Source organism: Rhinopithecus roxellana, chromosome 2 (genome assembly GCF_007565055.1).
Source record: "Rhinopithecus roxellana isolate Shanxi Qingling chromosome 2, ASM756505v1, whole genome shotgun sequence".
Lineage (NCBI taxonomy): Eukaryota > Metazoa > Chordata > Mammalia > Primates > Cercopithecidae > Rhinopithecus > Rhinopithecus roxellana.
This window is the reverse complement of record NC_044550.1, coordinates 29,405,184-29,423,324: the sequence shown is the minus strand read 5'-3', so window position 1 is coordinate 29,423,324 and position 18,141 is coordinate 29,405,184. Positions and strand designations below refer to the sequence as shown.

The window sequence follows — 18,141 nt, the reverse complement described above, 5'->3', positions numbered from 1 at the left end:
TCTTGCATGTTGTCTACATTTCTTCTAAATGGGACCCGTATCTATGGGACACCAGTGACATGAGGCCATTTGCCAACCCTCAGGGTAGTTCCTCTCCTGTAGCTCCACATCCTTGCCAACATTTGGTTATGTCACTGTTCTGAAGTTGAGGTGTTCTAAGAGGTGTGCAGCGAGACCTCGTTGTTGTTTCAACTTACATTGCCCTGATCATAGGCCCTTTTTAAAATTTAATTGTTTATTTGTTTTCTTATTGTTGAGATAAGAAGCATTAATTTTATTGACTTTATTTTTCTTTTCAAAGAACCAACTTTTTGTTGCATTATTTTTCTTTATTGATTCTTTATTTTCAATTTCATTGATTTATTATATAATATTAATAGTTAAAGTTTAATATTTCCTTTATTTGCCTTATTTGGATTGAATTTGCCCTTCATTTACTACTTTAAGGTAAAAACTTAGATTATTGATTTTAGATCTTTTTTCTATTCTAACATATGCATTCAATACTATAACTTTCCCTCTAAGCCCTGCATCCCACAAATATTGATAACCTGTACTTTCATCAGTTCAAAACTATTTTAAAATTTCTCCCAAGATGTCCTCTTTGACCTATGTGTTATGTAGAAATATGTTGTCTACTCTCCACATAGTTTGGTATTTCCTAAATATCTTTCAGCCAACCCAGTTAACATAGGAGCTAATCAAATGCATTCTTTATGTCTGTTACTATCCTTTTTATCTCTAACATTTGTTTTGGTTAATTTTTCAGAGTTTCCCTTTATCTTCTTACAAGATTCATCTCTTATTTAATGCTATCTACCTTTCCTCTAAAAGGAACCAGTCTCTATTGAACACCAGTGACATGAGGCCATTCACCAACCTTGAGGACAGTTCCAGCCCTTAGCAGAGACCCAGGAGGCCCTGTTCTCAATGCTCTGTACTAACAACTTGACACAATGCCAATACAACCTCATGATTAAGAGAAACCAAGGAGGGTTATTTAGTCCACATCAATGCTTTCAAGCCATTCACAGATACAAAATTTATTTTCAATTATGGAGTACCTCTGAAGTGTGAAAGCATTACTAACTGTAACTCCTCAGATTACTCAACTGTGGTATATAAAGAGGTTCATATTTGACTTTTTAATGCTGACAAGACTAAAACACTGATATTAAAAGTATCTACTACTGGCCAAACATGGTGGCTCACGATCCCAGCATTTTGGGCGGTCAAAGTAGGCAGATCACCTGAGGCCAGGAGTTTGAATCAGCCTTGCCAACACAGTGAAATCCCATCTCTACTAAAACTACAGAAAATTATCTGGGTGTGGTGGCACACACCTGTGATCTCAGCTACCCGGGAGGCTGAGGCAGGAGAATTGCTTGAACCTGGAAGGCAGAAGTTGCAGTGAGCTGAGATCGTGCCACTGCACTCCAGCCTAGGCAACACAGGGAGACTCTGTCTAAAAAAAAGAAAAGAGTGTCTAGTATGAAACAATGTGTTTTGGAGTTTAAAAAATTTGCAAAATATCAGAGTGACATTTTATTTTTTTAATTAAGAATACAATCTAGCATTTTGCCAATAGTTGCTTCTGAAGAAATATAAAAGGAATGTTTTAATTTATTTAATCACTTTCAACATGAGAATGTTTTTTAAATTTTTTCCAACCACAAATAAGAGAATTATCTCTTCTACTTTTTGGTAATTTAAATTTCCCAAACCCAGACTTAATGATTGGTAGGTTTAGAAACAATTTGTCATGTTTAATTAAGCTCGTCTTTATGGTTCTGATAGTTAGAGGTGCTGCACTAAAGGCAACATTGACTTAAATGAAATAGATTCAATGTCATTGAAAAATATAAAGATATTGGTTATTTCATGTGTATTGGGGAAAATATATTTAAATTATTTTATTTTGGAAAAATGTTTTACTTATATATGCACATGCATAAGTGAAGAAAATCACATTGCTATGGATAGTTTCGTGGCTGGTTCTGAATGAATACAGGTGGATATCATACATGGGATGATTTTTGAATCATATATTAAGCTTCTTACAATGTGTTGGCAGTTATCTATATACATGATGCTAAAAATACTTCCTCAGTAAAGTTAAGCTATTTTAAATTTTTATACCATAACTGGGATAAAAAAAATGAAAAGAAGTTTTGAAAAAATTTAAAAATCAGTAAAAGTGTGTGTGGTATCTGTGTATGTTTGTGTGGTGTGTCTATAGGGAGAGAAAGAGAAGCAGGAGTTTATTATTTTGTGTTATTCATTTATTAAAATCTATTTGAATGTGTATTGTGTACCAAGCACACTTCCAGTAGCTGATTATGGGGTTATGGACAACACAGACAAGTCCCTGTCTTGATAAACTTAACATTGTTATAGGAAAAGACAATTAATTTAAAAGAAAATAAATAAGATAACTTCAGATGGGATAGGCACAAAAATAAGTTAGTGAGATACAGAGGGGTACTGTTCATTGGGAGCAGGGCATGGGGGCATGTTGCTTTGAAGAAGGTGGTTAAGGAAAGTCTCCTTGATATAGAAATTGAGCTGACACTTGCAAGATGGAAATAATTTGTTATGTAAAATTCCAGGATAATAGAGTTATGTACAAAGGTAAATGACTTTAAGATGGAACAAGCTTGCTGTGGTCAAGAGATAGAAAGGTCAGTGTGGGTAGAGAAGAGTAAATGTGAGGAATCTTCAGGTAAGATCAGCCCAGAAAGGCAGGTAGGAATCAAATCATCTCAGGAACATGGAGAGAAGTTTGTCTCTTATTCTAAATTCACTTGAGGGCCATTAAGGGGTCCCTGCCAGGAAAAGAATAGGCCTGATTGTACTGGCTGTCATCTGGAGACTGGACTACAGGAAATAATAGAAGGAAACTCTGTTAGGCAGCTACTGCAGTATACTAGCTGTGAAATGATGATGCAGGCAAGTAAGTACAATTAGAAAGGCCAGGTTTAAGATACATTTTGAGAGTGTAGCTGAGAGGACTTGCGGAAGAATTTTATGTGGGGAGAGAGAAAAAAGTGATTTGGTCTGAGTGAAGGGTGGGTGGCAGAGTTGCTGCACCTAGGAAGATAAGACTAGAGGAGGCATTGGAGGGTGAGGTCATTTTTGAAGACATTGGGAAATACAAATTAAGCTATAAACTTCCAACTAACTGAACAGACTTCCATTTGGCCAAGGAGACCCCAGCAAAACCTGGGAAGCTGAGTTCCTAACCATGATGGGAGAGGAGGTCAGACAAACCTCATTATATCCCCTCCATCACTAACCACTATTAGGCTTTCTTCATTATGAGCCAAACAGAAGCAGCCCTTTCACAGGGCTTCACACTGATCATGTCTATTACTGGCTTATCTTCCCAAGTACAGAACAAAGGCATGGCAAGATAAATCCTTCCCTCACCACTCTTTGAAACATCTGCTTCCTCTGTTCCCTTTTTTCTTCTTCCCATTTAATCTTATTTAAAAGGTAGATTTACTAAGCACTAACTAAAGTCTCACAAATATGTTACCATTTCTCTTGCTGCTGCCCAAACCCTCCCTCACCCACCCCACCTTTCTTAAGGAAAATGTATAAATACCAAAACCTCCTAAGAAACTTTTGGAAAAACAGCCACAGATGTGACATGCTTTTTTTGTTTTGTTTTGTTTTTTCTTTTTGTTTTTTCCAGGCATGACCTGAGGCTGACTCAATAAACTTTGATTGTTTGGGACACCTGCCTCAGTCACTCATTTTGGCTGTCAGCATGGACTCTAGATCAGACCAAGTTGACCTCCCTTCTTCACTATTAACTGGTTTGAGGTAGCTATTTAGCCTCTCTGGTTCTCAGTTTGCTTATGTGTAAAATGAGAACCATAATAGCACTCATATCATAGTTTTGTTCTGAGAGTAAAAGGAGTTAATGCAAGAAAAGTACTTACTACTTGTGTTTGGCTCAGGATGGGTATTAGTTATGATTAAGGGAGAAAAATAAGTTTGGACATGTTAAGTATGATAAAAGGGAGAAGAATCAAGTTGAGCATTTTAAGTTTGTGATGCCTTTGAGACATCCTGGTAGAGATGGGAAGACAATTGGATCTACATGTATGGAGTTGAAGGGGAAGTTAGACAATCGTTAGCGTATTAATGTTACTTAAATCCATGGAACTGGACATGATAACCTGAGATTTACTGAAAGAGATTAAAGCTGAGAATAAAACAGAAACAAGGTCAGAATCATTTCCAGGTCAGGGCCTAAATGTCAGCAAATAAATCAGAAATGAACATTAGCAAATGAAACAGAAATGACAGAGACTGAATGAATTCCTTGTCTTACTATTTTTAGTGAAAGCCATGTATTCAGAACTAAGTGTTGAAACAGTGCCATTTGAAGTTCCAGATTACACATTGCCCTTAATTTAGCATTTTACATATATGCTTTTATTTTATTAAAAACATACTGCTTTTGGGGGGAGTGGAGAGAATTCATTACTGTTTCAAGCATAGCACAATACGTGTGTGAAGTCCTTAATATTAATACAATTTTCAATTAATAGTTTAGAGAAAGCATAGTGAACAAAATATATTTTCCGTGGTACCAAATGAAGGCCTAATGACTGAGGAACTCAATGATTATGCTTTAAGATAGACATCTAAATAGACAAACTGAAGCACTGTATTTCCCATCCCTTCCTCCACTAGGGTGATTTTCTTTTGAAAACTGCTGAGTCAAGGTATAGGACTATACCTTGCTTTATGCACATAGAATCCTGTCTTTTTCTTATTGAATGTCAGGCAAATGAATGAAGAGTTAATGGAACTTTGGACAGGCAGATCTGTGCTTATATTTTAGGTACGCATTACAGTGAAACCTTGGTTAGTTTCTTGAACTTTCTGAACCTTAGTCCTGTCAACAACAACAAAAAATAGAGACGATAATAACATACCTCATAGTATGTGGACAATCCTAAAATGCTATGCCCAAATGTTTATTTTATTATGTGTTTTACAAAATATTCTACATTTCATGCAATGTTTTTAACATTGACAAATTGCCATTTTACTATGTATGTAGACTACAGAGAGTCTGTCAATTCACCGTGTTCTTAGAGAATTCAATCTATTTTGAAAAGGGCATATGTAATTCAAGTTTATAAGGATGTCTGCATGTTATCTATAGATATAAAAAATCTGAATTAGAGAAATGTTCTATTTATTTTCTTTATTCTCTCTACATGAAAGTGTGTGTGTGATCACCAGGTTTTTGACATAAGAAAGGAGGGATTGGTTGCAGCTGTAGTAATTTGTTACTTACATTGGCATTCAGAGGCAAAGGCTGTCATGGTCTCATGGTTTTCTGCCCCCAGAGGATGAACTGTGTTAATTAAGTACATTTAAGATAGAAAAACATGAAGCCACTTTGCCTCTGTCCTTGTTGAACCTGTTTCTTTATTCACCAATGCTTGTTACAATTTATTAACCATGAATTATACCTCTGAGTAAATTAAACTTTCTTCCTCCCTGCCATTCTACACTCACCCAATTTACCTGGTATAAAAGTTGCATAAATTTGAAAACAAATCAATTGGCTTTCTGAGCATGCAATTAAGTTATGGAGCAATTTTCTTTTTTTTTTTTTTTTTTTTTTTGTGTTTGAACGCAGACCTTTATTTTCACAAATGTACTTAATATATTTGCATCTCATCTGAGGTATGATAATCAAATGATAATCAATTCTAATTTCTTTGATGTACTATAATCATTTTCCTTTCAAATGACTTCATTTTCTATTCTAACACAAAACTCTAAATTTGTATTTTATTTAAGCAAAAAGAAAATAATATTTGTTGTTTAAATATGATTGGTCATTTTGGTTTTGTCTTTTTTTTTTTTTATTATACTTTAAATTCTAGGGTACATGTGCATAACGTGCAGGTTTGTTACATATGTATACTTATGCCATGTTGGTGTGCTGCACCCATCAACTCGTCAGCACCCATCAATTCATCATTTATATCTTGTATAACTCCCCAATGCAATCCCTCCTCTCCCCTCCCCCCTCCCCATGATAGGCTCCAGTGCGTGATGTTCCCCTTCCCGAGTCCAAGTGATCTCATTGTTCAGTTCCCACCTATGAGTGAGAACATGCGGTGTTTGGTTTTCTGTTCTTGTGATAGTTTGCTAAGAATGATGGTTTCCAGCTGCATCCATGTCCCTACAAAGGACGCAAACTCATCCTTTTTTATGGCTGCATAGTATTCCATGGTGTATATGTGCCACATTTTCTTAATCCAGTCTGTCACAGATGGACATTTGGGTTGATTCCAAGTCTTTGCTATTGTGAATAGTGCCACAATAAACATACGTGTACATGTGTCTTTGTAGTAGAATAATTTATAATCCTTTGGGTATATACCCAGTAGTGGGATGGCTGGGTCATATGGTACATCTAGTTCTAGATCCTTGAGGAATTGCCATACTGTTTTCCATAATGGTTGAACTAGTTTACAATCCCACCAACAGTGTAAAAGTGTTCCTATTTCTCCACATCCTCTCCAACACCTGTTGTTTCCTGACTTCTTAATGATTGCCATTCTAACTGGTGTGAGATGGTATCTCATTGTGGTTTTGATTTGCATTTCTCTGATGGCGAGTGATGATGAGCATTTTTTCATGTGTCTGTTGGCTGTATGAATACTACAAGGCTACAGTCACCAAAACAGCATGGTACTGGTACCAAAACAGAGATATAGATCAATGGAACAGAACAGAGTCCTCAGAAATAATACCACACATCTACAGCCATCTGATCTTTGACAAACCTGAGAGAAACAACAAATGGGGAAAGGATTCCCTATTTAATAAATGGTGCTGGGAAAATTGGCTAGCCATAAGTAGAAAGCTGAAACTGGATCCTTTCCTTACCCCTTATACGAAGATTAATTCAAGATGGATTAGAGACTTAAATGTTAGACCTAATACCATAAAAACCCTAGAAGAAAATCTAGGTAGTACCATTCAGGACATAGGCATGGGCAAGGACTTCATGTCTAAAACACCAAAAGCAACGGCAGCAAAAGCAAAAATTGACAAATGGGATCTAATTAAACTAAAGAGCTTTTGCACAGCAAAAGAAACTACCATCAGAGTGAACAGGCAACCTACAGAATGGGAGAAAATTTTTGCAACCTACTCATCTGACAAAGGGCTAATATCCAGAATCTACAAAGAACTCAAACAAATATATGAGAAAAAAACAAACAACCCCATCAAAAAGTGGGGAAAGGATATGAACAGACATTTCTCAAAAGAAGATATTCATATGGAGCAATTTTCTGCAAAACTGAACCCCAGAAGAATACAACAGCCTCTGTGAATCTAGTGCTGAGGTTCATTTTTCAAACCAGTAACACAATATCTGAATCATGTTCAGCACAATGTACCTGTCTTCAAATGCTGTTTACAGTTATGTATGTGTATTAGTTTTTGGTTTTACAGCAATATATTTTTTTCTCTCCTATTTGAATCTCTCTCTTTTTCTCCTCTCCTTCTCTCTTATCTCTTTCTCTCCTTATCTCCTTTCACACATACACACAAACACACACACACACACACATGCATACACTTCATCATCACAAAGTAAATGTATATCAAAAAGTGCCAGTTGTGAGAATGATTATTTAATTGTCCAATCTACATCCTCACACTGTGGTTTAGATGGAACCCTAAACACTGCATTTTTTTTTTTTTAACTGTCTGTGGCTGATTTTACATTTTCTTTCCACCACTGAAATTTGTTTTCTAAGGAATTTGTCTAACAGTTTAACATTGTTTTCCATACATACGATTGTAAAAATTGTCAGGTGTATTTCTAGTTCCACCAGAAATACTCCAAAACCCTTCATATGGAAGACTCGGCTATTTAGAACTTGAAAAATGTATTTCCTTTTAAGTTTCTGTTTTTCTGTCTGACAAAGAGAATTTGTGAGCTGATTACCTGAGATTACGTATGTGGCGTGTTTATCACACAGAGCTTGGCACATAGTGTCAGATCTTACTTCATCATTACAGACTTGATGACTGGAAGGGCTGGGAATCAAACTCAGGTCTGACTCCAGATGATGATGATGATGATGATGATGATGATGGGGATTCAACAACTCAATGCTCCTATTTTGGAGACAGCTCTGTATCTTTAGAGACCAGCTAAGAATTTCACAAATTCATGGAACATGGCTAGCAAGCAGTTTTAGAATCTGATATTTTTTGGAAGCTTCCTTATACCAATCAAAATATGTAAAGATGTTATTAATTTTGTTCCTTTGTTATCCTAAGTTGTCTACTAAATGAACATTTTTTCATATAAAAAATGTCCTGAAAACCAAAATAGTCTTCGTAATTATGAATTATACTTGTTGAAATTTTGCCATGTAGAGTATTACATAAAATATCATAATAGTAAGATCATATTTATGAAGCAGGGATCTAACCTAGAAAAAGCAAAGTCTTAAGTTTTGGGTGAAAAAAACATGAGTTGGATAAAGTTGTTCAAAGGCTTTGCATGTATACCTCATATCTTGGACCCCAACAAAATGCCCAGTCATCTCCAATTCCATGTGTGAAAAATCTGCTTGACAGAAGTTTTGGAGGAGAGGTCTCTGTCTGACTTCCATGGACAAAATGAGATAAGAACAAATAAAATTTTCATTAGGTTTTGATAGGTGAGCCAAAGCCAACTTAGTACTACCAGGATCCAGTGTGATGAGTCTTTCAGAATTTATAAGCTCTCGGGCTGGCTAAAGGAGTATATTAATAGGATCTATTCTCATTATCTTTCTTATGATTTTCTTATAAAGTCACAACAAACAATGATGAGGATTGGCAGCATGATAAACACATTTACTTTGCTCTCATATTTGGACAGACTCTTGAGCACAAGACTAATGCATCCCCAGAGAAATTGCCAATTGAAACCTGGAAATTGTTTTCAAGTCAAAGGTCTTGAATTAGAGTGGGGAGAATATCCTGATTGGAACTCACTGGAGTTCCCCAGTTTGTGGACAGAAATCTCCAGAAAATGAACACTAGAATAATGTGTTGGTAAAGCAACTCTAAATTTATGAAATCTCTAGGATACCACTTTGAGAGAGCTTTCATAATGAATACACCAGAATGGGGAGGTCCCAGGATCACATTCATAGGTTTTTAAGATCTGGGCCCAAGTTGTCATAGGCATATGTTTTCACCTTCTTTTTGTAAATACCACATTCTATTTTTGAATGACTGAAAAATTATTCTGTATTTTCTGATTTTTTCCACCAAATATTTGAAGTACTTATATTTCATGTCTCAAACCTCATATGAATTAATATATATTTGCATATTTATAATATTTTGACTTAACACATCATAGTAATTGACCTATTTGCCTGAGTGTTTTGTTTTTATAACTTTAAAAATTAATATCTATATGTAAATAAAAAAAGAAAAACATAAAACCAACAAAGAAACCTGAATGGCATGAATAAATGTAGACTTAGTGTTCTTTTGTAATACTGACTCTTATCACACAAGAATCAATATCATTTCCAGAAGGCAAATAATATATATAATCAGAATAGCTATTTCAGGAATTATGATCTCTTGTAATAGCCAGGGATTTCCAGAAAAACAGAACTGATAAAATGTGTGTGTATATATACAGAGAGAGAGCAAGGAAGATATTTATTATAAGGAATTGGCTCACACAATTGTGGAGCTTGGACAATTCCAGTACCTTCAGGTTAGGTTGGCAAGCTCAAGTGGAGACCCAGGAAAGCCAAGTTACAGTTCCAGTCTGAGTCCAAAGGCCTGAGAACCAAGAGAGTCAATGGTATAATTTCAGTTTGAAGGCTGGCAGTCTTGAGATTCAAGAAGAGCTGATGCCACAGTTGGAGTTGGAAGGCAGGAAGAAACTGATGCCCCAGCCCAAAATCTGTCAGTCAGTAATAGTTCTCTCTTACCATGGAGAAGGTCTGCCTTTTTGTTCTATTCAAGCCTTCAGCTAATTAGATGAGTCCTGCCTACATTAAGGAGGGCAATCTGTTTTACTCAGTCTACTGATTCAACTGTCAATCTCATCCCAAAACACAGAAACACTTAGAATAATATTTGATCAAATATCTGGGCACCTTTTGACCTACTCAATTTGACACATAAAATTAACTGTTGCATCTTGTATACATTATGGTAACGTAGTTTAGAAAATGGTGATAATTTATAATCATTTAGTTAAAATTATAAAGATCAAATTAAATTTCAAAACATTAAATCCAGGAGACCTAATTTTGCTGGTGTTGATAACAAAGGACTAGCAGATTATATACAAATATCTGCAGTCTTAATGGGGTCAACTGCTCCAAATTGAGTACTTCTGGACTTCATTTTATGTAGTGCAGTTATTATTTGGTGGAAATATCATCCCTTTAACAATTGTATACATTCAAATATTTGGTCCATCCTCAGTAATTATATACCATTCACCCTTGTGAAATGTTTTGAAATAAAGATTTACTCTTGATTAGTGAAACTGTTAATTTTTTTGACCTTCTTTAGGTTCATAATTTTAAAAAGTGGCAATTTATTTCTTATTTTCCACTGCTCTCTTAATACATGGAAACATTTATGGCTTTGCCTCTAATTTTACTAGAAGAATGATTTGTAACCAAAAAACTCTCATATTACATGATGCTATGTATATCTTTTTACAAACAAATACCAAGAGCCTTTGTTTCTTTTTAATTTTCATGTTCTTAGAAGTACTGCTTTGAATATTTTAAAGGTTATAGTTGTAAGTACTGATAGTTTTGGAAAAATAACATTCAAATTTATTCAGGTATTTCTTTGATTTAAATTTGATGGGAAATATAAGGCATATTTCATCAAATTTATAACAACTGTATTTTAAAATGTGTTAAAAAATACATGTAAAATACATGTTAAAATAATGTGTTACTCTTTCTATTTTAAAGTAATTTGGACAATTTATCTTATTCTAAGCAATTCAATTGCACTATGCAAATGAACTGCAAATCTATGGGAGAAGATGGAGAGGATAAGTTGAGAAGGGAGCAAGCATATGCCAGATGTTTTGTTGACTAAGATGCCAAGATCTCAGCACTTGATAATGAATTTATAAGGTCACAGAAGATTGTACAGGATTAGTAAATATCAGAAAAAGTAATGATATTAAAAGATTACAAGAATAAACTTTATATCAACATTACCATTGTTTTCAAAATAAATTTTTTTTTATAAATTGTAGTGTGATATTTGCTTCTCACATAAATTCAAATCCTTTAAGTCAAAATAAAGATATTAGATGACTGACCTTGAATTTATACAGTAATAAATACAGAGCCTTACCACCTTGTTTCTGGCCTAAAAGAAGTTTTATTAATGGTCATAGTATATAGGACCCTTCTTTTTAAAATAACTTCTTCAGTAGAATATAGCTTAATGTTTTTGGTGCAGAAATCATCCCTGTCTAGACCTATTACATCAAAATCTGAATTTTCCCAACATGTCTGATTGTTGTGTGCAAGTAAAGTCTTTAAAATGTTAGCCTACTGCAAATGAATAGATTTTGAATCATGTTGCATTCATTCTGCATCTATTGAGATAATGATATTTTTTGTAGTGCTAGATAATTAAGTAGACTTTAATTTAGAACAGTTTCAGGCTTATAACAAAATTGAACAGAAATATGAGAGTTCTCATATTTTTACTGTTCTCACACATGTGCAGCCTCCCACACTATGAACATCCCCCACTAGAATGTTACATTTATTATAACTGATGAACCTACATTGGTATGTCAACATCATTCAAAGTTCATAGCTTACACTAGAGTTCTGCCTTCGTGTTATACAAGACAATAATATTTTTTACCTGTTAATGTTTCAATGCACTGGATTATATTAATATATGTCTAAATTTATAAAGAGAAAATTGAAAAAAAAGTTAAGTTATACAAGGCAGAGAAGTGAGAATTCAAATCCTGTCATTCTAATTTCAAAGTCTATATATACCTTTATTCATTATAATATAGTGTCTATAGTCTTATGCTGTTTACAAGGAAAGTACACAAAGTAGAAAGTCAAAGAATGGAAAACATGATATATGAATTATTATGAGATTTTCCTACTATATGTCTAGGTATGGATTTTTTTTTTCACTCTGTCCATTCAGGGTTTTTTTTTTCTTTTATTTCCCTGCATCCCCACATTAAATATACATTCCAAGCGATTACTAATGTATTTTTCATAGATGCCAGATTGTTTCAATGAATTTTTTATGTCAAAATGTACTTGCAGAATATTTAGCACATAGTAAGTGACTGATAATTGTAGTACATGAATAAACATCTTTAAGCTATACACTTCAAATAATCTAATTTCAGACATATGGGGTGTGAATGATTGTTCTTTGTCCACTTCATCATATATGTCTTTGTGGCTTTTCTTGAGCAGTTATGCATATCAGATCCTAATATACTAAGACATGTAATTTCTTTTCAAAGTGTAGGTGGTTGTGAAAATAATAACAACATATAATGCTAAGAAACTCCATCACTTCATCACTTAGGTATTTTTGTTATACTCATTTTGTTTGTGAGAAAGCTGAGGCTTAGTGAAATTAAGTTTCCCATGGTAACACAATATTGGAACAAAATTGGAAATGAGCTCTGTCCTACTTGAGGCAGTCTGAGTTTTTCTAACATTACTGTATCCACGATCATGTGTAGAAGACTGGAAAGCTCCCCATCTGTTTCATCTTCCTACTAAGTGTCCCTGCACTAATCATGTCATCATAGTGTTGCTAAGCAAGTTTAATTAAAACATGATTGTATTAAAAAATAAAATAAAACCTTTATATTTAGTTTTTTTCTTTAAGATTTTTATAATCTGATCTTATTCTAACTATCCAAATTTAGTTTCTATTAGTTTTGTCTGAACTTCTTTTTTTGCTCTTTCTTGGTTTCTTATCTCTATATCTGCTCTGTAATATTCTTTTGTTTCACGTTTGTTAACACTCCATGGGCCTATCTTACTTTTTCTGTAAAGTAATTGAAATATTTTCCAAGGTTCAAAAGATAGATAAAATCCTACAACCTCTACAAAGCTTTTTATGACTATTATTTTTCTGAATCTTCATTGACATTTAAATAGAGTACACACTTCCCCTGGATATTTTTTCAATAATATTTTAAAATTAGCATAAACATTTTTATATTGCTTGATAAATACCTACATTTTAAAAACAATGCCTCATCACAAAAGGTCACCACACTAAAGAAATATGTTTTAATGTCACACATAGCATTATTTCAATTATGGATGTGACATATAATTACTAACAACACCACTAAAACATGACATCACTAAACGGAAATGAAGACTGGTGTAATGGAAAGGAAATTTGTTATGGTCTTAAACAGGCTTGAATTCACACCTGATTTGATCACTTACAAGATATGTGATATGTGGTGATTATTAAGGTTATCTGAGATTTTTTTCTTTTGAAAAATAATTTTGATAAACTTCTCTTCATAATCAATAAACTTGAATTATTTAAGTCTTTTCATATGTCACAGGATTCCACTTAGACTAATGTACCTAGAACAGATTTCTTCTCCAACTGTTCTCTATTCTCTCACTCTACTTTTCTACACAAAATTATCACTCCCGGAAAGTGTAACATTTCTTTGTTTATTTTGTCTTTTACACTAACCTCTATGACCACATGGATCTTGACTATTTTAATCACTATTATATCACAGAAGCAGAAAAAGTTCTCCAAACCTAGTAATACATTAAAGTGTAATTAAAATATATTAATTTTAATAAAGAATATGGTAATATTTAATATAAACACTAAATATGAATATACGTGTTTTTCATAATATACACAAAATTGCCAGTCAAAAGATAAGAGGTTAGTTTCAAGTCTCTAACTTAATGGGTGGCTGCAGAAGTAGTAAGCCTTCTTTATCTGCGAAATCAGGGACTTGAAACAAGAGCATCACTGTATGATTTCATTTGGAAATATATAATCTTATTTTAAAAACCATTTCATTTTGTGTCAAATTTTTAAGAGATTAGTTGGCTTTATATCAAAAGACAAACACAATCAATGATGTCTTCAAAGTACTAATTATATGTTTGCCTCAATTTTATATTACTCAACAATTTGCTGATAAATCAAACTATTTCTTAATTATCAAATAGTCCAAAGATTTTTAAAGGTAAAGTAACATAGAGATACTTCATTGAGAAATGGTAAAAAAATTTATAGCTAGATATTGCAGATTGGGATGCAAAATGGTTTTATTAAATTATAGACAACTTCTGGTTCCATTTCTTTTCCAGTTCTGACCTCGCTAGAGTTGGTGAGGCCACATGAAACTGTTCACCCACCATGGACTGAGCCGCATGTGTGGGGAGTGGGGCCCTGTGGCTTCCCCCTGTGCCTCCAGGACACCGAGGTCCCTGTCACTCTGTGGAGTTCAACTTCCACTTCGCGGTTTATGTGATACCCAAAGTGGAGTGGGGGGCCATATCTTACACCTGATCAAGGAACCTAAAGGGCTGATTGAGGGATATGAGAATGATGCAGTTTCTGAGGAAGGTGAACCATGTGCTGCCGGAGGTGGATGCATTGGAAGTCACCCTGCAAGACATTACCATGTGACTGTGTGAGTCAATTCTCCTTAATAAACTTCCTCTCATATATGCATATATTCGATTAGTTCTTTACCTCTAGACAATCCTGACTAATACATTATTATGTATTGAAAGCCATAAAACATCTTGTAATGCTATCAGTATCAAGTTCTACGTAAAACATGAACACAGCTCTAGTTCCCAGGACAACCAATAACACTGTGGTTACACTTTTAGAGTTAAAGTGCAGATAACAGTGTATACTAGGGATTCACAAGACTTCTGTTAGCTATGTAATTCCGGAAAAATATCAAACTCTATAGTTTCTTCATTGTCAAATAAGGAAGGTGATAATAATAAAATTTCGATTTCCTTCTAGGGATGATTCTTACCATCTAAAAAAAAAAAAAAATTTTAAAGTCGTGGAGGACAAAAAGAGCAGAATTAGACACAATCTTCTCATTGGGTAAAATAATTCTCTTCCCTGTTTTTGCCAATTAAAATGCATAACTCAAGCAGAAAAAAGAAAGTTATTTGAGACAATGTACAAATAAAGTGATTCATTTCTTAGAGAAACACCAGCAGATTTACAGTTTAAATGTGCAATTGAAAATTTTGGGAAAAATAACAGGCACCATGACAGAAATAGTAAAAGAGTAGGGGAAGTTTGAAAATTACAGAAAATTACAGGAAGTTTGACAGTGTTCTACCTTAGCATTGGTTTTCACAATAGCTGAAGAATATTTGAAAAATTAGAATTGTTTTTATTGCAGAAATACAAATTTATTATAAAATGTTCCCTGTTTTTGCAATAGACAATCACGAGTTTCTGTTCGCCTCAATTTACATCTAGCTCTGTATCTAAACTCCTTGAGTTAAAAGTAATTTCCAGGGTTTTCTGCTGTTACTTTATTTGAGAAATGATAAATAAGATTCATTTAGAATTAATATGGATTAAAAGGAAGACAAAGAAATCCTTGTCCAAGAGTCATTTGAATTTACTTGTATTGTTAAAGCACTAAAGAAATATGTATTACTTCATTCAAAATTTTTCACTTTGTCTACAGAACCAAACTGCAGATAATTGTACTTGTAGCTCTTAGTAATATCATGATAGTCTTAGTTTCTTCGATTGCAAAATTCTTTAAATTGAGAAATATGTGTTTTCAAGTACATAATATGTTTAATTTTCAAGTATTCCTTTTACATATGTTAAAGTGTTTCTCTTTTCAGGAATAATTGATACAGTTAAAGAAAGGCATTTTTAAGAAAGTGTCAAAACAAATTTCAGCATTCATGCATTATAGTCTATTTCATAGAAAATCATTTTAAATTTAAAAAAACACTACTAATATTAGCCACAGATATTTTAGAAATTTAGAATTTTGATCAAGAGTATATGTTACTTTGATCATTTAATAATGTCAAACCAGTAATAAAATCATTCTTATTTTAATTATTTTCTTAACATATGCTTAGAAAACTCCCATTACAAAATTTTAGATAATGCTACTGAACAATTATTATGAAGAAGCTTAAAGGTGGCTTTAATTGCTTTTTGAAATCCATGATTTCTCCTACTGGATTATACTTGAATTTAGACTGTATTGCTTTCCTGCTGTATGGCTGTTACTCTTCCACATTTCTACATGATAATATAATATGTTTCAATCAGATTTTATTTTTGTTTGTTGACATTCAAGACTAGAAAAAGAAACTGTAAAACAAACATCAATTTTGTCCGTGAAAAGAGACTATTAGTTTTGATTTAAAGAGTTATGCAAACATAGAGTTGTAGAGAGATAGAGTGTCCTATCATACAACAAGAGAAAAGCCTGAAGCAACTACAAATCAGCAGTTCTTGACTCATCGAGGTCACAAGACAAAAAACTAGCCTGAATTCTGGAGAAAGATAGTAGGCTCCAAGGAGTTCAGGAGGGATAGAGACTAACCTGGGAAAGCATGGGAACAGAAGAGAATGGTGGAGACTTTTGTCACAGAAAGTGCCTTTAGTTTTTGCATTGTCTCTTGCATTTTTCTCAATCGTTTTTTTCTGGCTACCCACTCATTTTAAATTTTTCCCGTAGAGTGATTTTCATCCCATAAATATCAGTAATTCATTTGTTTAAACAGGGATGAGGACTAAGAACTCCAGCAAACACGTTAATTTACATAAATCCAAAGAGTCATCCTCAGACACCTACAAGACTGGATTCCCATATACCCACTTATAATATGACAGACAGATATTAACCCTTTAGGAGAAAGAAGTGAAGGCAATATTACCAGCTTCCCATATTTTCTAACCATATAGTGATCCTTATATCAGAGGTGTGTGAACCAGAGCAACTCCATCTTAAATAGAAGCTGGGTGAAATGAGGTTGAAGCCTACTGGGCTGCATTCCCAGTTGGTTAAGGCATTCTAAGTCACAGGATGAGACAGGAGGTCAGCTCAAAATACAGGTCATAAAGACCTTGCTGATAAAACAGACTGAAATAAAGGAGCCGGCCAAAACCCACCAAAACCAAAATGGCGACGAGAGTGACCTCTGGCCGTCCTCACTACTGCACTCCCACCAGGGTCATGAAAGTTTATGAATGCCATGGCAATATCAGGAAGCTACCCTATATGGTCTAAAAGGGGGAGCCATGAATAATCCACCCCTTGTTCAGCATATCATCAAGAAATAACCATAAAAATGGGCAACCAGCAACCCTCTGGGCTGCTCTATGGGATAGCCATTCTTTTATTTCTTAACTTTCTGAACAAACTTTCTTTCACTTTGCACTGCAAACTCGCCTTAAATTCTTTCTTGAGTGAGATCCAAGAACACTCTCTTGGGGCCTGGATCGGGACCACTTTTCTGTAACACTTACAGAGTTTTAGAGCCCAAATTACTCATGCTTATTCAACTGTTTAAATACCTATTAAATTTTGAAAATGAAATATGTCCTATATTTTAAAAGGTCTCATTTCTGAATCATCACCATAGAATTGAAAACAAAAACCATATCAGAATAGAGGAAAACATATTTACTCTAGTTTTGTTCAGAGTGACAACAGGTAAGAAAAGAAAATGTCAATCAATAGGAAAATGCTTGAAAAATTTGTTGAACATGCTTATTGTAGTAGTCTGATGTGCCTGTTTGTGCACAAGTCTACTCCCTTCTCTTTCCCTTTCTATAATCTGTATTGCAGAGGATACAATTCTAAAAAGTTTAATTCCCAACCACTCTCACCTACTAGATTCTGGAGAAGTACTGCCACTGTGAGCACTTACAGAAGCTACAGAGAAGCTCAGGATTGTTCCTCCTCTTCTCTGCTGCAGGCGATGTTTCGGATAGAGACAGTTTCTTCTTTAGAACTCCACTGGGTTTCAAATATTTTTCATGTAATAGTGCACTGATGTTATATTTCTAAAAGGTAATTGA

General features: G+C 34.1%; 1 long non-coding RNA gene across 1 annotated transcript in view; it reads left to right on the top strand.

The window, feature by feature from the left end:
• Positions 1-14,779, top strand: part of LOC115892625 — a 32,180-nt gene extending 17,401 nt beyond the window's left edge. The window contains exon 2 of the long non-coding RNA XR_004052483.1: positions 14,415-14,779. This is a non-coding gene — a long non-coding RNA (uncharacterized LOC115892625). The remainder of the gene's footprint in view (positions 1-14,414) is intronic.
• Positions 14,780-18,141: the final 3,362 nt, after the last annotated feature.